The sequence below is a fragment of the Lactuca serriola genome, chromosome 8 (assembly GCF_051521515.1).
Source record: "Lactuca serriola cultivar US96UC23 chromosome 8, Lser_US96UC23_V15, whole genome shotgun sequence".
In the NCBI taxonomy this organism is placed as follows: domain Eukaryota; kingdom Viridiplantae; phylum Streptophyta; class Magnoliopsida; order Asterales; family Asteraceae; genus Lactuca; species Lactuca serriola.
Window position 1 is genome coordinate 195,180,635 of NC_136415.1, and position 20,705 is coordinate 195,201,339.

Sequence of the window (20,705 nt, forward strand, 5' to 3'; positions counted from 1 at the left end):
CTCTGAGGTGGATTCCATGTTGAGGGGAATTGTTTATCATCTGATGTCTTAGACCTGTGTAGGTCAGTACATGGGTACGGGAGGTACCGCGAGATGCATGGTACTATGAGCAGTAGATGACATAGGTCGTGGATGATCCGATCTTCAGTTGGGAGTGTAGCTTTCGCTGGGGTAAGTCGAACCTCGTGACTTGTGTGTCACAATGGGTTGAGGTAGTTGTTATGAGAGGGAAACCATTGGGGCTGTTGGGATAATGCAATGGGTAACCTTTGGAGGTTCTATGGTGGAAGATGAAAGTGACCTGGTACTCAGGGATGAAAAGGGATACCTGAGAGGAAGCTGAGGCTTATGGTTACTAGATGTCAGAGAATGTTTCTGAGCAAGCATGGGCATTTCCCTAAGTTTAAGGGCAGGGTGTTGAGAGTCCTTTGTTCAGATGGGATTTGGATGACAGTGCAGTGGATGGGTCCCTGGTGTAGCATGACCCTTTCGCTCCTTTGAGTAGGGTATGGAGCACTTAGTGCAAGTGTTATGAGTGATCGGTAGTCGATTGTTGGTTTTCGTTTGGAAGAAATCAGGGAAGCAGGGAGTTATCAGGGTTTGTTGATTCGAGTAACAAGTAGTGTGGTGGTGGCTCGGATGGGCGGTCTGACAGCGGGTCAGGCCACTAGAGTCTCCATATTTTGAGAATATTAGAAAGGAGTATCATTGTGACAGAAGGGTTGGCCTTGTTCCGGACTTGGGATTTCCAGTGAGGATTTAGGAGCCCATAGGAAAGATATCGGTGTAGCACGAGATCCTTTCGGTGGTACCTTCGGGTTGTTGGATTCAATCTATGCATGATTAAGAAATGCTTTCGAGTACGAAATCTAATTCAAGTGGGTGAGAATTGTAGCATCCTGATATCCGAGGTATGGCATTTTGATATATAGCATGAGTTTGAGTGGGGGACTAGACGAGTTGGCTCCTCAACTCGTCGAGTTAGGTCACAGCTTGGAGACGTGTCAAATGGATGGACTCGACATGTCGGGTATCTGACTCGCCGAGTCAGCGCTATGGACAGAAACCCTAAACCCTTAGGCCTGAGGCCTATTTAAAGGCCCTTAAGGCCTCCTATTGCGACTACTCTTCTGGAAGGAAACCCTAAACCGTGTGTGAAAGCTATTTTGAAGCTTTGTGATCATTTTTGAAAGGAAGAAGTAATGGGACAAGCTAGAGGAACAAGAAGAGGTGTTGGATCTGCTAAGGTTTCATCCTCAGAGCATCAGGGGAGGTATAAATCTCGATTCCTAACCTCTCCTTAGTGTAAATTTCTTATTTGTGGATAATTAGAGCTTTTCCTCTTCATATCTTTTGGGGGCTTTGTGGATTTGAGAGTTGTGAGGAAGTTTAAACTCAGATCTGGACCCTAGGAGGTCCTAAATGCCTTATGACACACGCTTTTCTCAATTTTGTTAAAGCTTTCGGTGTGTGCAACCCTTCTAGCTCATGTTTATGGCATATATTGCTCTAGATGCCATGTATGGGCGTAAAGTTAATGACTTTACGTGATTTATGTGCCCCATGAGTGTAGATCTGGAGTTTTGGAAGAGATTAGGCCTTGAAATCGTCTGTATGCATGAGTGTCTAAATAGACTCGCCGAGTCTGACTGTTGACTCGGCGAGTAGCCTAGGGTTTGTCCCGAATAGATGAGTCGTGTAATAACTCGATGAGTCGGAGGGTTGACCTATAGAGTTGGCTCAGCCAGAGGGCCCCTGAGAGTCGATGAGACTCGGCGAGTCACTATATACACTCGATGAGTTAGGTCAAAAAGTACTGTTGACCAAGTTTGACTTTTGTTGACCTTAGGGTTGGTCAACATTAGTAATTGGGATTTCGGAGGGATAAAATGGTCTTTTATTCGCTCCAGGAGTTAAGAAAGAAGAGAGAGTGGTCCTTGGGGTATTTGAGTAGGATCAATGTAATAATTAGATATGTGTATTCTTTGTGTTAGGCGGAGACTATTTCGAGATATCCGAGTACAAGATTACCCTGGTCGGCTTATGAGGTGAGTCTTCTCACTATACATTACCTAGGGTTGTATCTATGTGCAGACCGGAGGGTCTTATATGATATGTGTATGTTTAAGATTATGTGCATTGTGTTATATGTATGCTATGTGTTGTATAGACCGGACCAGAGGGTCCAACGATATAGACCGGACTGGAGAGTCGAACGAGCTATGACCGGACCGAAGGGTCCAATGAGTTACGGTACTAGAGAGTCCCGCTGAGACACTTCGACCAGAGGGTCGTAGTGTAGCCTCGAGTGGCATATGTGTTGTATGTGGTATTTTGGGGAACTCACTAAGCTTCGTGATTACCGTGTTATGTGTTATCTGTTTCAGGTTTTCTCAGGATCGCGGGAAGACATCGGCTTGATTGTACACAGTAGAGGAAGAGTTACGTTTTGAGAATTCTGGGTTATTATTTAATTAAATATGGAGTTATGTGTTGTAATTTAAACAAAATGAGATTTTTATGAAAAGTGTTACAAGAATTAAGTGATTTTAAATGAAAATTTTGAACTGAGAAATTACGGTGTTACACTCTGCATGTTCTTTTTTAATGAAGGCTTTGGGGTTTAAAATAAGATTTGAACGTCTATTTGGGGTTCAGTAGGGTGGGGTTTTAGTTCATATGGATAAGGGATCGATTTTTTTAATACTTAGCAGGAACATGGGCTGGGACCATAGCTATAATGGATGTATTGCAATGCCATGTGATAGCAATAGTATTCGCTAGAATGAGTTTAGTTGTTGCGGGAGTGGTTGTTAGACTATGATGGGATCATATCCTTCCTTCAGGTTGAGTCCGACTCGTTATTGTTAGTTTTTTTGTCGCTTCGTGTACAAACAGGAGAAATGTTAGATCCATTTCAGTGGTTAGACTTGTATAGCTCTCGATTTTGGGCGATGCCCGTTTCGCTATGCTAGCTTAGGTGTGACCCGTGGTCTAGCCCATTTGATTATGTTATCTTGGGTGAGAGGATTGTTTGGTCATTTGAGGTTATGCTCAAATTATATGGTAGTGATGATAAATCCATAGGTATGTGATAGAGCGATGGCAAGAACAAGGTCGTCTGTGACATTAACATTTAATAGGATAAAATGGTGTCATGGGGTATCGTGTGTCAGTAGGTGTGTGACTCATGAGGGTGCGAATTGGTAGTGTCTGCATGGTTGGGGTGTTAAAGCAAGTTAGATTAGGGAAGGTTAGTGATCAGCATGTTGGATCCGTGTGCAGTTAGGATAGGGTAGCTTTTATCAGTTATACTCTTGGGCAGAGTCTTTCAGTGCGACCGTCTGTGTGATTGTCAGTCTCAGCAAACGGGTTAGATCCTGCATCCTAGTTTATTATACGGTCAACATGGAATCATTGTTATCAGATGGATTGAATATGTAAATTTATTTTGGTTATCATGATGTGAGTTATGTATTAGCTTGGCACTAGTGGTTGGGACTAGTGTTGGGAGTCATGTTTCATTTTGGTATTCATGGTTTCGACAACTTCGGGTGGTCAGGGATTCTATTTTCCAGTAGAAGATAGATAATTTAGTGTCAGATAGGTTCATTCGGTTTGGGTTGCAGAGTGGAGTCAATATGGTTGTAGTTTGAAATTGTTATATCTGTCTAGAAGATAGACATGGTTTTCGGTTATTTAGCTTTCTGGTAGAGCAGTTGGATCTCCTTGTGTTGGTTGAAGGCAGAGTGTTAAGGTTTGTTTTTATCAAGGTGTATGGTCTCTGATAAGATTAGGCTTGATATTAGTATTAGAAGATGGTCGTCTGTATGAGATGACTTCTAAGTTCTAAGTGGAGTTCAAAAAGTTCTGGTAGGGTCTTCTAGTGTTTCAAAGTAAGTTGTAATGAACGATTTCACGGATGGAATTTAATTTAAGTGATGGGGGAGTTGTAACACATGTTTTACAGGATGGATCGGTTTAGGGCATTAAAGAGTCAAAAGCTTGGTTTTTGGGGGAAAACAGAGCATCACGATGTGACCATAGAGAGGTCACAAAGTGACAAGCAAAAGTGAAAATGTGTATCGGGATAGTGCTCACGATGTGAAACATATGTGGTCAAGATATGATGAAGGTTGCGGTCCAAGCCCATGATCTTTTAGGGTTTCCATCGTATTTAAACCTCGTTATCTTGAATCTAGGGTTCATTATCAACCTCCATCACCCTCAAACCTCCGAATAACCTAACCCTAATCTCTCTTGGTGAATCTTGGCCTATGTATGTACTTGGTAGCTTGAAGGAGAAAAGAAGAAAGGGAAGAAGGCGTTCTAGTAGTGGATCTAGCAAGGAAACATCGTCATCATCATCATCATCTTGTACTTAATCTGTATGTTTGTAAGTGTCCAAAATCCAAAATTTATTGCTTAATGTTGCTAGATCTAGGTTTTTGTCCCATTTTCTTCATGTCTGAGCAAGCTTGAATGAATGGGATTCATAAAGTTAGCAACTTTATGGATTCTAAGGTTCCCTTGAGCACTACAAGGTTTAGATCTAGAAGTTAGTTGAGTATTGGATCCATGCATGTGAGTTTTGGTGTTATCTCTTTACTTTTGACCTATAATGGATTGAAGACATGCATGAAGAATGCATGTCCATAAAGTAATTATTTTTATGGACCTTTGTAGTCCCTTTAAGCTTATGGAAAATTTGGAATTAGAGACTTAATGGATTAAGGACTCAAATCATTAAGTATATGTTTCAGACAGATGTCACGACATGACACTGAGGGTGTCACGACGTGACCAAGGAAGGATCTCACGTCTCAGTTGTTCTGTTATGCTCACAATATGACCAAGGAGGGTACACGTCGTGATACGTGTTGAGTGGGCTATCCGTGACTGAGTTGGTTGATTTGGAAGGAGATGAGTTGGGATTAGACTGAGTGAATTCTCACCACGTTACCAAGGGTTGATCACGACGTGAGGCTCAATGGTTGATTTTTTGGGTTGTTGACTTTGACCTTGACAACTGATTTGTTGACATGGGTTCACTTTTCCTCAAGATGGCTAGATTTAGAATGTAGACTAAGTCTGGACATTTTATGTTTTGATAGGTGTATTGTAGCATCTATTACGGAGCTTTGAGCTATGGTCTAGCTGATTTTGTGAGTCGGGTGAGTCTTCTCACTATACTATATAGGATGCTACCTGTCTTTGTGATGATTGCATTGTGTGTTGGGTTGGGCCCATTGGCATGATTGTTGGGCTGGGCCAATTAGTATACATGTTGGTTTGGGCCCATTTATATGTAGGGCTGGGCCCGTTTATATGTATCATATGCGGTATTTTGGAGAAACTCGTTAAGCTTTGTGCTTATGGTTTGTGGTTTAAACATTTTCAGGTACTTCCAGTTCCAAAAGGAAGGGTTTGACTTTACTGCACTGCATCCTCTGATGGATTTTTCCACATTGAATACTTTGTTATACTCTGATGTTGAAAATATAAATTTTATTGATGTTTGGTTTTGGATTAATGGGTTATATGACTCGAAGTTTTAAAATGAAAATTTGTATTGATATTTTTGTGACGGTACAATAAAACTATGGTCAAAACTATTACTGATGATGTGCGCTCAAGACTCCAGAGCCTTACTCTCAAGCCCTCCCAAAATGTTGTGAAAGCGAAAATCTTTTGGAGGCTTCATGTGAAGAAAGAAGATATCGTCACTCCGCACCCACCTTAACTTTGTGTCGAAGGTTTATTTCTTTTCTTTGTCTTTGTGGCTGGTTTTACTTTGTATTGGGGTTTAGAACACCTTTTTTCCCCTCTAAATTTATTCTTTAGTTAGTTGGTTATAATGGTCTTAGAAGCACTTTTCTTTTCCCTAGATGGAGAGTCTTTAGTCTACAATTGTATTTATTATTTTTATTAAAAAAAAATCCCATGACTAATCTCTTGGAATATGTCATGAATAGCCATATTACCATATAAACGTCTGGAATCTACCTAGAATCTACCCGAATGCGAATATAGTAATAAGGCAAAGCTACATCATTATGAACAATGGAATATACTCTCTTATATATATATATATATATATATATATATATATATATATATATATATATATATATATATATATATATATATATATATATATATAAATGATTATCGAAGGCACGTGGCTCATTGTATAGTAGGAGATCCTTTGGGCATTGGCTCGATGTACCTGAAACAGTAGGGGATCCAATACTGATGTATTTGTTGCTCCTACATGAGATCATATCGTATTCAGATACGTTCGCATATGGGCAATTATATATATATATATATATATATATATATATATATATATATATATATATATATATATATATATATATAATTGCCCATATGCGAACGTATCTGAATACGATATGATCTCATGTAGGAGCAACAAATACATCAGTATTGGATCCCCTACTGTTTCAGGTACATCGAGCCAATGCCCAAAGGATCTCCTACTATACAATGAGCCACGTGCCTTCGATAATCATTGTAGTTTAAAATTATGGATCCACATATAGATTTTTTAAAAAAATCCGTTCAAAAGGATATATATAGATTAAAAATGATCTACATGCCCGTTTTCACTACAGGATACAAAAGGAAATCATTACTATGCATATGGACAATAAACGCATGGTGGATTTCTCCCATGCCCAACCTCACTGTTTGGGAATTTTGAAGCTTAGTACCCATATTACGCACTGCATCCCCAATAGATGACCATTACCATATATTTTCCTTATCATGGATACTATTAATATTACTTATTGTATATACAACTAATAAACATCAAATGAAATTTTACGAAAAACAGCACATAATATATTTGATTTACTAACCAAAACAAAAGAGAGCGTTAAAATTTTATGCGCATTAAAAAGAATGCGTCTCTTTAACGACCCATTGGTTAAAGGGTTTTGAATTAACTATCCTCCAGACTTTTAATATGATTTATATGGCATTATTTAATATGATTTATATGGCATTATGTTTTTGTGGGTACCCAAAACTATAAACCATGTGAGCATTTTGATTCGGTGCATGTTCCACTTGTAAATTATACCTTTCAGTTTGTCCGTTTTCTGTTTAAGTTTTCTTTCAGATCTAATATTTTTCCAAAAAAAAATTCATAATTTTGTTTTATTCACATTCTTATATTTTCTATGATTCTTTTATGGTCAATCAACCTTTCTATAATCATTAAAATGTTGTGTTTACCATTTGTCTTTTTCAAAACCACAACACACCCTAATTTTATTTTCAAATTTATAAATATCTTAAGTTTCAATATTTTAGATCAGTTAACGGTTTAATCCTAAATTTTATGTTTTAATAAAAAATCACTATTATTTTATTTCTTACCCAAATTAAAGAATCAATCCATATTTTTTTCAACATAAAAGGATATATTATAATATACAGTTAGATAATCATGTCATTTCTATTCAAAAAATATACGTTGGAATCGTAAACTGACCAAAAATATTGAGATTTTATCGGAGACTTAGAACTATTTGATTGGGAAGCAAATTTTCTATATCTTTTATATTATTAGGCCAAAAACAAATTTGAGTGAATGTATTTGTTTCTTTGTCTTATATTATATATTTAACTTAGTTGATAACTAGTATTTATAATGAAGAGCTTTAAAACAATTTAAGCACACATTTTATGGTATAACTTTGATTGCCTTAAAAGAAAACAACTTTGATTTTTTGCTTTGTGGTTTAGTTTGAACAAGAAGCGTTCCTACGCGTTGCGGAGTAGGAAGATGTTGCTTTTGTGTGAAACTATCGTACATGAATTGGTAGTCCCTATAAAATATTTTGTTATTCTCCGTAATTTATCCATTTACAAACACAGTAAAAAAGTAAATGTACATTGGTATTTCACCACATATCCCAGCCAACATGGCTTCCTATCGATGCCGCTGAGATGTCAACACTTGTTGTAATTCTAATGTTTTTAACTTTGTTTCAAAGAAGCTTTATAATTCTCTAATTACGGCTTTTTCCCTCTTGCAATATGTAAAAAGTATATATCCGAATAGAGTAACTATATGTTACAAAATGACAACTTTGTTTAATGAGTATGTAGAAAATAGCATCGTATTTTATTCTATATTTAAAATAGATAATGTACGTAACTTTTTTATATGCGTAAAAAGTAAAGTTCATTGCCTATACTGGTAGAAAAAATAAAATATGTTCCATTTATCCAAATCTTACATATTTAACCGAAGTTATAATGCTTATTACTTGAAAAAACCCAATTTTTAGTTTCTTTTATAACCAAATCACACACGACAAGCTCCATAATACAAAATGTTGAAAGTTTGTTATCTTAAAATTGTAAATTTTATGTTGATTACTTAAAAAGTTAAATTGAAAAAAGTGTAGTGTTTCTTAAAGAAGGAAAACATCTTCGTTTATTTTTAGCAAAATGTAACTTCCCAAAATTCAAGTCTAAAAATTTCTTTTATAAAACATTACTTAAAACATAATTATCAATCCATAACATAATCAGAGTATTAATTTCCAAAACATATGTTCATTATCAGAGTAAAACATCCCAGGCGGTCTAATCTATGGTGTGTGCCATGCGATCACCCCGAGCTCTTTCCTCCGCTACCGAAAGTACCTGAAACCAAAACTAAAAACCGTAAGCACGAAGCTTAGTGAGTTCCCCAACCTACCACATACCATGCAAAACCACATACTGCACATACTGGGCCACGCCCGCTATTCTGGGCCTCGCCGCCTACCTCAGGCCTCGCCCCCTACAACGGCCCCGCCGCTCTAGGCCCCACCTGGCTTCGAGCCCCGCTCGAACACAGATCTGTTTCGCTTAGGCCTCGCCTGTCACTAGGCCTCTCCCGCCAACATATACTAACACATAACATATCACAACACATAAACTAAACACAAACTACCGAACCATGTTCTAAAGGCCTCGCCTATCTTGGGCCTCGCCCATGTCCTGGAACTGATGAGTCATGGAACCCCGTCCACGCTCCTACTGATAGAGAGATACGGGCCCGTCCGACACTCACTCTTTCCCTAACCTGGGCCTCGCCCTTACTCTGCTGCTAATGAGATGTGGAACACCGTTCATACTCTGTTGCTGGTGAGGTACAGGACCTCACCCACACTCACCTTCTTACCAGGCACATACATGTATCACACAGACAACAAGTATAACTATCATGCAACCCATACCTTGGGCACTCGCCCGCTACACTGGACCTCGTCCTGAATATCATACTAGCATATTGTACCTAGGGCTAACCCCGGGTCTTCCTACTCATAACTACATGGGCCGGCATTGTGGCCGTAGACCCATTCACACAAGGGGAAACTCACATGCACTTGTTGAACTTGCTGGTAACCCCTCTAGCGGGCAGTAAAGGCTCATTTAGTAGACAGCGAGCGAGCAGCAAGCACCTACTCCTATCAAAATGAAAAGCAGCAAGCTGAACTTGAATTGAAGAAAGTCCTTGCTTTCTCTTGAACAAAGGAAGGGTAGCATAACATTAGCTTCAATTAAACAAGCTCAACCTAGCCTCCCGCTTTAGTCTCTTTAACGGTCGACCTTAATCTCGCTCCGGATGCCTTGCTTGAGGAAGAGTTTCACTAAAATGGAGAGAAACCGGAATAACGTCCGATTAACTCTCTGAACTCTTGCTACACTAGCTCCCCGAGCTACCAATATCAATGCAATACTTAGTCTAACTGCCCCCCCTGAAAGTCAACTAAGTCAACTTTAGTCAAACTCAAAGTCCTAGTCAAAGTCGACCTTCCAGGTCAACCCTACTCGCCGAGTCTGCCTACTGACTCGCCGAGTTCATATGCTCAGAGACCTTCCATTCGCGACTCGACTCGGCGAGTAACTCGCCGAGTCCACAGATTTATGAGTCATGTCCTGTCCAACTCACTGAGTCACTACCCGACTCACTGATTCGATTCTTACCTCGAAGGGTTTGGGGTTTCGCGACCTGACTCGCCGAATCCAAGAACAGACTCGTCGAGTCCAAGGCAAACTTCAACAGACACGCCGAGTTGTTCATCCAACTCATCGAGTTCCTCCTAATCTTCATACTACTCACCGAGTCTATTCAGTCCTTCATACATTTAGAAGCTTTTTGAGTCATGCAGGGACTCCAAACTGTAGATCCACTCTTCCAAGGTTTATTCCTTACGTGAAGTTGCAAACTTTACGTATAACTAAGGAGATCTAGGCTCAAAACACTCTAGGGCTAGGTTTTAAGACCAAAAGGGCTTCACAAACTACTCCATATCTTATGCTTTACGACATTTTGGACCATCCCAACACTAGATCTGAAGTGGCAACCTCATATCTAAGCCCCAAACCCAAAATAGATCTCAAACAACCATAAAACCCCCAAATCTCATAACAAAATAGATCTAGATGCAAAGGAGGGAAGATAACAGCCTATTACCTCTAAGATGAGCACAAACTGAAGTAAATCTCGGATCTACATCTCTCCTTTGAAGCAACCCTCTTCATCTTCAAGTTCCTTTCAAAGATTCCCGCTATTTCTCTCAAATGATGAAAGCTCACATGAAATCTAGGGTTTACAGGCTCTCTAGGATGATATGGAGGCTAAGAAGGGGGCATAGCACCCTTTATATAGGGTGCAACTCCCAGGATTAGGGTTTTCTCGTTTCAACACCAACTTGTCAAGTCCAAGCTTCCGACTCGGCGAGTTGGTCACTTAATCTGCGACCCAACCCCACATAGACTCAACGAGTAAGCGAGCCTACTCGTCAAGTCCCTTCTTCAAAGTGCACTATCATTCCTTAATCATACTTCTGAAATTCGATATGTTACAATCTCCCCCACTTAAACTAAACTTCGTCCTCGAAGTTCTTCATGGCTACCGACCTGCGATCTCTCTCCAACATCCCGCTTGATGGGTCTAACACCCGTTGACTACTTCCGTTGGCTTTCCGCCTGATCGTGCAGACCGACCCCAATCCTTGCGATTACAATTCTCAACCATTCTAAGAACACTTCCTTCACCACTGGTAATCCTTCCAGTGCTCCCCAAGTACTTATGCTGGACTCCCTAGGGTTCACCCTTTTCGTTCCTTGTGCGATTTCCGTCCTTTGCAAAGCAACATTCCATAACCAACTACTTCCTCTGTCACTATGAAGGTTCTATCCTTCACCAACTCCATCACCCCCGCTACTTCCAGTACGGGTCATTACCGCCAGTATCCACTGGATGCTTCTCAACTCCACTGCCACTGACTGAAAATTTCTGTTGTCCCTTATCCGCCTTCCGGATGAACCAAGACCACCCTGGTCCCTACTGATCTATCAATATCTGGATTATCGGCTCCCACCGGTCGCTAGCCTTAACGCAACCTCCTGGTCGCTTCTAGCAACTTCCGAAGAAACTTAGGCTATCTAATACTGCCCCCTTTACTCTGCCACTCTGGCGCCACAAGTTCTGGGATTCTCGATCCCCTAACTTGACCCTAAGGTCCTTACCAGGTCCCACCTGTTCTATTAAAACTCATGGGCCTCGCCCACGGGTCTCACCCGACTATACTACTGAGCAACCCTGCTCTCAGGTCTCACCTATACTGCTACTCTCACACGGGCCTCGCCCATAGGTCTCACCCAACTACATCCTGGAGCGCCCTCTCCCAAGGTCTCACCTCTCTAGGGCTATACAGGCAAGCTCCCTGCTATCCTCAACCACTACCCATTCCTGATCCCTACCTTGATCACTGGGAGTCGCCCCAGCTTCGCTAACGAAGCTACTAGGGATTGCTACGGCTTACCCGTAGTCTTATAACACCTTCTATCTCTGACTACTAGTGAATGCTACGGCTTACCTGCAGTCTTACAACACCTTCCATCTCTGACTGCTAGTGAATGTTATGGCTTACCCGTAGTCTTACAACACTTTCCACCACTGAGTGCTGCTGGAGAAAGCTGCGGCTCTCCTGCCGCTCTACCATGCTCTACATGCTGCCTCCGCCACTGTCTACTAACACGAAAGCATCCCGTGCTATCTGTCCTCAAGATCTTCATTCTGACTCACTCAAGTCCTACCGACGATCCTCCAACCTGAATTTCCAACCAGGCTTTAACCATCACCATTACACGCACTAACTGATGGGGAGTTTCTCAATCCAGAATTCTTAAATCCATCAAATGTTGTGCTACTTCTTTTCCTTCTCAGAGGTCGTGTACTCATCCTGGGTCTGCGTGCTCTTGCCCTTGTACATTCGGAGGGTTCTCCCCCACTTCGATCCTGCTTACACCTCGCTGCTCCATGCTCGAAAAGAAATCCCAATCCTTTCTACCATTCCATAATCAATCTGCCGAGGAACCCAAGCTTACCATAGCTAGGGATCTAACCAATCCATCTCGAAAACTATACAACTACAAACTAGCGAGACATACCAAGTCCCTCCCATGCATGCTACAGTTACTGCATCGTAAGTAACCTTCTCCAAAAGAGCACATCCTTTAACTACCATTAAAATATCCAAGGTATGCAGATGGCATATAACTCAATCACACGCAAGCCGCACAAATTAAAATACTCATACCGATAAAGATGCAGAACCATAACAATATAATCGTGCACAAATAAAAACTGAAAGCGGAAGTCGCATACCTGCAATCTCCGACGCTGCTCGCGTCTCCAAGGTTGTCATCTGAAAATCCCTACCTCCTACAGCAAGCGCCTCCGCACGGCCCTGACGGCTGTCTGTGATCCTCAAAGTTGCAGGGGCAGGTGCCACCACCTGTCCTACCGGAAGCAAACTGGGGCACTGGGCCTTCTTGTGGCCCCGCTGATTGCAGTGAAAACATATCAAGTCTGATCCCTGTATGGTGGTAACAGTACAATCCCTGCTAAAATGCCCAGTCCTTCCCTGGATGGTACAAGATCTCAAAATCAAAATCTTTCAGCACATCAAACCACCTCCTCTTCCGCATGTTGAGGTTCTGCTGATCCATCAAATACTTCAAACTCTTGTTAACAGTGTAAATAGTGTTCCGTACCCCATACAGATAGTTCCTCCAAATCTTGAGGGCAAACATCATTCGCCCCAATTCCAGGTCATGAGTGGGGTAATTCGCCTCATGAGGCTTCAAATGCCTTGAGGCGTAAGCTATCACATGTTCCCTCTACATCAGTATTGTGCCTAACCCTGACATGGATGCATCACATTACACCACCAAATCATCTAACCCCTCAGGTAGTACTTGAATCTGAGCCTCGTATATCCTCCATCTCATGGTTTCAAAAGCTAACTGCTGATCCGTTCCCCATCGAAAAGTCACATTCTTCTTGGTCAAGCGGGTCAAAGGCACGATAATCTTGGAGAAATCCTGGATGAATCTTTGAAGATAGCCCGCTAAACCCAAAAGGCTACGGATCTCGAATGTGTTCTTTGGTAGTTCCCACCGCATCACTGCGTCAACCTTGGCTGGATCAACCGAAATGCCCTCCTTATTGATGATGTGCCCCAGAATCTGTACCTCTTGCAGCCAAAAATCACACTTGGAGAACCTTGCATAAAGCTTTTCCTCCCTCAAAGTCTCCAATACCTCTCTCAGATGCAGCTCCTTCGTCTTAGAACAGAACAAGATATCATCAATAAAAACAATCATCGACCGATCCAACATCGGTCTGCAAACTCTGTTCATGAGATCCATGAACGTTGTTGGGGCGTTGGTTAGTCCAAATGGCATCACCACAAACTCATAGTGCCCATAGCGAGTCCTGAAAGCAGTCTTCAATATGTCTTCATCCTAAATCCTCATTTGATGGTACCCCAACCGAAGACCAATCTTGGAAAACCAAGATGCACCCTGTAACTGATCGAACAAATCATCGATCCTCGGTAATGGATAACGGTTCTTCACCATTAGTTTGTTCAACTCTTGGTAATCAATTCACATCATGTGCGATCTATCCTTCTTTTTCACGAACAGGATCGGAGCTCCTCATGGGGAACTGCTCGGACAGCTAAACCCTCGGTCTAGCAGCTCCTAAAGCTGCGGAGATAGCTCTTGCATTTCGGGCGGTGCTTGCCGGTACGGGGCCTTCTCTATCGAAGCGACACCCGACACCAAATCAATGCGAAACTCCACTCCCATCTCCGGAGGCACTCCCGATAACTCCTCGAGAAAGCCATCCCGAAACTCCTACACAACCGGCACACTTCCTACATCTGTCGTGGCCTCAAACCTCGTATCTGAGATATAAGCAAAAAATCACGAACAACCCTGATGAAGCAATCTCCTAGCCCTCGTAGCTAAACAGAGGTTGGCCCTTGCGAGACCCTCTCACCATCAATAACTAGTTGTCCCCCACTTAGGGTTCGAACCTTCACCAACTGGCCCTCACAATCGATCATGGCCCCATTGGCCCTCAACCAATCCATCCCGACGATCACCTTCAGCCCTCACAATGGTATCAGGACTAGATCAACACGAAACCTCTCCCCAAGAACATTTAGTACACAATACCAATATATCCTCGTAGCACCACAATGCGGTCATCCACAATCTCAACCTCAAGCGGAGAACCCAAAGTCCCCGACGCATCCCCAAAACTTCTTGCTACGTGTAAGAGACACAAATGACCGGGTAGCACCCAAGTCGAATAGAACGTGAGCCGACATACAATTGTGGAGTGCGTAGGCGCCGCCACTGCACCTCCACCTCCCTACAACCTCGGACAATCAGTCTTTGTATGGCCAGTCTGGTTGTAGTGGAAACATATCAGGCCCTTCTTGGGGCTATCCCTACTCAAGTGAACCGGCTGGCCACATGCGTAGCATCCCGAGCCTACTATCCGACAAGATTCACTATGTGGTTTACTGCACTTGGCACACCGGCCCCGGCCCTGCTGGCCCCTGCTGGAAGTATCTGAGGTCTTAGGCTTTTTAGCCTGACCTATTGCGCCATGTGCCTGTCTTGCTTCCGCTTGGTGCGGAAGTCCATCTCCATCTCCCGCTTACGGGCCTTGTCCACCATCTCATTAAGGGTTTTACACTCTGTAAATCTCAAAAACTACCAGATATCATCTCTTAGCATAGAATGATATCTCGTCCTCCGCATGTCCTCATCGGTAGCATACTGTGGGATCAACAATGCTCACTCCCGAAACTTGAAGTGATCTCCGCCACTGTCTCGGTGGTCTGCTCCAGGTCATGAAACTCCCTCACTAGCCATTGCATCTCGATAAGTGGTGAAAACTCCAAATCAAATCGTTGAACAAACTCGGACCATGTCATCTCAGCCACACCGGCTGCGACTACCTGACTAGTCACCTCACCCCACCGGTCTCGGGCTATGTCTCTCAGCATACATGAAGCAAAACCCACCTTTTCCGCATCTAGGCAAGAACTCGTGCGTTGGGCGTTCTCGATATCCGCCACCTAGTATCGGCTAACAATGGGGTCCCTGACTCCGAAAAACTTTGGCACCCCACACGCCTTGAACTTTTGGAACGAAGGAGTTCGGGCCCCAACCTGGCCCACAACAATCTTGGCTCTGGATTCCCTGAGTCTATCCTCCATAATCTCCATCATGCGCTCCTTGAATATGCCAAAGATAACAGGGGTGGCTTCAACGATGAGCTCGCACAACCTCTCGTCAACGGGCTCGGTGCCATCGCTTGACCCAGATCCATATCCCGATCCTGACCCCCCAGCTCCGTATCGTCTCACCACCATGTTATACTGCAATACCATAAAACATAATGATCAGAATGTCTATATAAGGTATCCACCCACACCGGTCCTCCTTAGAGCTTCTAGGTCTAGCACGGGTTCAGGTACAGGTCATATGGTTTCAGTAGTACGAGCCAAATACAACCTTCGACACCTACCTGTACCTTACCCAGGGCTCTACCTAATAACTCCAATTCATCCCAAAATAAATCATATCCCACAGACTACCGCATATCTCAAACCCTAGGCAACCCTAAGATTGGCTCTACCCATATCAATCATACCAATCACAACCAGTTGCCTTTATGCATGAAAATTCTACACATAAAAGGATCAAATAGACTTTTGAATAATAGATTCTACCCTAGGACCACAACTAGACGAGGGACAGGAAATATGGCCAAATCAATCATTCTAAGGCTATAAGCTCCTAACTGTATACAATCTTAAAAGCATACACATAGCAAGATCTACGATTATCATAGCTCAAGCATCAGTATAACATGGCTAACATATTGGGGAACAACTTACTTGGCTCGGCCGATCACGCGCATTGCACTCTCCTCTTTTCCATTCTTAAAAAGATTTAACTTTCATTTTTATTTTTGAAAACAATTTTACCATTTCCATAGTTTGATTCCCGACACACCCGAGGGTGTGACTGAATCCCTCAAACCAAGTCTCTAATACCAACTTGTAACAACCCAATTTTTCAAAAGAAATTTTTCATTTTTAAATAACCCAAAACACTTATTCATAAACCATGAAATCTCAATACATTTGTCTTCAAATTAATATCCATAATAATATTATTTCCAAACATTATAGTGTCCCGTAAAAATGCATGGGAGAGAGAGTGCATGTTGCACCATCAAGCCTTGTCCTTGCCCTTAGGCTCGGATGTACTGGAAACAAATCCACAAACTGTAAGCTAATACTTAGTGAGTCCCCCAGAGCATACCCCACTCACAATCCACATAACACATATCATATTCGCTAGAACAGCTACATAAATCACATAAGCCATGCATACTATCATATAAGGATGATGTTGGCTCCTCCCAGGGTCTTATACCTTCATTCGATGGGCTCCCCATGGTCTTTACCTACATTCCATGGGCTCCCCCATAGTCTTTACCTAGGAATGCCACGGGATCCCCCACGTAGTCTTATATCCAACTGCCATGGGCTCCCCCCGGGGTCTACCATACAATAACATAAAAATCAACTAGCATATCATATATCACAGATGTATCTATCATAACACATAACTTACATAAGAATATAAGCGTTCCATGGATTCCCTCCAATGTATTACTCCAATGCGCCATGGGCTCCCCCATATGGTCTTATAACCAACTTCCACGGGCTCCCCCCGGGGTCTTCCACGAAAATATCATATGATCACTAGCATACCACTTGGCATATAGCTAACTATCACGAAACATATCTCTACTATAGCTAGTGTACCACATATCATAAAATTGGCCGGCCTTGGTGCCTTAGATAAATTGGTATGGTGAGAAGACTCACCTCTTGGATGCCGAATTGACAAGCTAAAGCCCAATATACCCCACCTTCTGATCCAACTTAACAAACTATAATCGTCATGTAATTAACTTTTCACGATCCCAGAATACCATAAATACCCTCAAAGTCATCCCTGGTCAAACCTACTCAAAGTCATGGTCAACAGTCCATGTTGACCTCAACTCGTGAAGTGCATCCAGCAACTCGCCGAGTTACCCGATTAACAATTCAGCTTGCCGAATCACCTATGTAACTCGTCGAGTTCCTCAATATCCAGAAGACCGAAAACCCATGCAGACCAAAAAATCTAATCCCTCACTGAAATCACCCTGAATCTCGAAAACGGGTAAACCCTACCAGACTCGTCGAGTCGACTAAGGGACTCGATGAGTTCATTTAGTCCTTTTTGTGTTTAGTCCCTTCTAGTGGGATCCAAGGTCCCAAACTTCCGATCCAACCTCCCTAGAGTAGATACTAGGTAAAGTTGCATACTTTAAGTGCATGCAAGGTCCTCCAAGGCTATAACATCAAAACTAAGCTTCTTACAAGGTTTTAGTGCATGGAAAGCGGCTAGGCTAGATAAAGTGAGCAATTTTATGTCATTAGAGACCAAGAGAGGTCTAGATCTGAGTTGACACCATTTTGCACCAAAAATGGCCATTTACTTCCAAGAAAAAGGAGCTAAGCAACTAGAGATCAAGGTAACAACTTTATACCTTAATATGATGGCCAATACGGATTAGATGTCCAATCTACTGTTTCTCTCCCTGCTACTTCCTTTGTAACTCTAAAACCCTTCACAAGGGGACAAGTTTCACTGTCGAAGACTCACACCCATTCACGGAAACACAACTATGCGGCTAGGGTTTCTTTCTGTGTTGCAAGGACGATGAGGGAGGCTACAAATGAGCCATAAGTTCTTTAAATAGGGTGAAAACCCCTGAAAATTTGGGTTTCGCTCTACAGCAGCTACTCGTCGAGTCGGGGCCTTCCGACTCGTCGAGTAGTATCCAAGTCCCGTGTCTTCATAATAGTCTCTACTCGACGAGTTAGAGCACCCCAACTTGCCGAGTCCATGTACAAAACACTAAAACTTAGATAAATCAATTAATACCTGGAATAGGTGTTAGAAGTCTCCCCCACTTGAGTTAGACTTTGTCCTTGAAGTCTGCTGGCCCAAACAAATCCGGGCAGTGGTCTCGCATCTCATCCTCCAGTTCCCAAGTCCATCCGGAGCCCCTGCGGTGCTTCCATTGCATCTTCACCAATTTTACTTCCTTGTTCCGAAGAACCTTGGTCTTCCTATTTAAGATTGAAATATGCCTCTCAATAGAGTTTAGGCTCATGTCCACATGAATGTCATCCAAAGATACGATTGCGACCTCGTTAGTGACACACTTCTGAAGCTGTAACACATGGAAGGTATTGTGAATCTGGCTAAGCTCATCCGATAGATCCAAACAATAGGCCACCTTACCTACCCAGTCCATAATTTTGAACGATCCTATATATCGAGGCCCTTGCTTTCCCCTTTTTCGAAACCTGATAACCCCCTTCCATGGCGACACATTTAGTAACACAAAGTCCCCCACCTATAACTCAACATCTGATTGTCGCCAGTCAGTATAGCTTTTCTGACGGATCTGTGCGACCCGTAGCCGGTCGCGCACCTGCTGAATTAGCCTGGTAGTCTTGAGCACTATCTCAGTGCTCCCCATGACCTGGTGACCAACCTCACCACAACAAACTAGGGTCCTACATCTCCTACCATACTGTGACAACCCGAAATTTTCATTTGGTCAAACCCTAAAAGTCATTCACTTCAGTTTACAAGTCAATTTCATGAGTACTTATTTTTAGCAAATTTAAAGATCGTTTGATTATTTTAATATTATTCTTTAAACGAACGTGTGAAAGGAAGTGTTGTCTCGGGTCTTGAAATTTCAAAACCGCAAACACCTCGTGTCTTAGAAGTTCACGGCCAAAATTTTATGTTTGGGCTGAAAAATCTTCTAAAAACCGTGAACTCATGCATTAAGCATGGGTTTACTCCCCAAACTAGTCATTTTATGTTTACTCTCAAGAACACATTCAAAAACCCTCTCAAGTATCATCCAAGATTTAATTCAAGATCTTCAAACATGTAAGTGTTCTAGCCATTTCAATTTGGTATAACACTTAATCTAGTGATTGTACATCTTTTCATCCATCCATTTTTGTGTTTTGATTAGATTTGCAAAAACACCAAGAACACCAAGAACACACACTAAGTGTTCTTGGACTTTTAGCTCATTTCGAGCTTCCTTATAGTAAGTACTTCCATCCTTGAGTCTTATTAAGCTTGTATTACATGTTAGCATGAAGAAAATATGCCAAGAACACAAGGATTAAGGTGTTCACGGTCCAAGAATGTTCATGGGCCGTAAACACCAAGAAAGGCACCAAAGCGTGCCTAAGTCCTTTATCTAGCCCTAGTTTGATGATTAAGCCTTTCCTTGGTATGTTTAAACCTTCCCTTGATGTGTTTAAGCCTTGAAAAACACCAAAGACCACCATTTTTATGTGTTTATAGTTTGGGGATCTCCCAAAACCGTAAACACCCTAAAGTGTGTTTGTTCGGGCCATATTCCTTCCTTAGGCCTAAAAACTAACCTAGACAATTACCTTGATGAGTTAAGGACTTGAAAACATAGCAATACCATTTTCCATATGGGTTTACAGTAGTAAACCCAAATGGAAATGACCATGAGGCCGTAAACTCCTCAAAGGAGTGTGTTGTTGCCCTAATCCCTTCCAAAGGCCTAACCACCAAGTAGAAATGCTTCAAAGGAGTTGTAAAACCTCAAAACAGCATATGGTCATAAAGTGTAGAGTTTACGACCGTAAACCCTTGAGTTTAATGCTGTAAACTCCTCGGGTAATGGTCATTAAAACCGTAAACTCCAAAGGAGTTTACCCTTGAACTCCAAACACTCTAGCTTTGCCCTACAAACACTTGGATGCAACCCTTGTGATCTTTAACACTTGAAACAAAGTGTTTTCATGCTCTAGATTGTCCCAACTTAATTTATTAGTTATAAATTGGCTAATTAGTTATATATACGTTCATTCTATGATAACTAGGCTCGTGCGTGTGTACAAGTCTCCATTTGTCACCTAGCACCGTACCCGACACTTCAATCCAATCCACTCATTGCAAGTGAGTTCATACCCCTTTAACTAACCTTTGAAATACTTTTAAATGTTTTAAATGCTTTTATGGGGGGAATACAAGTTGAATAATTATAGTTATTCCATTAATCATATGTGATTAATAACTACAAAACCAATGATTTTCTTAATGTTCAAATTGTTTTGCTTCAAACTACTTTACAAATTCTTATACTTACCAAATACATT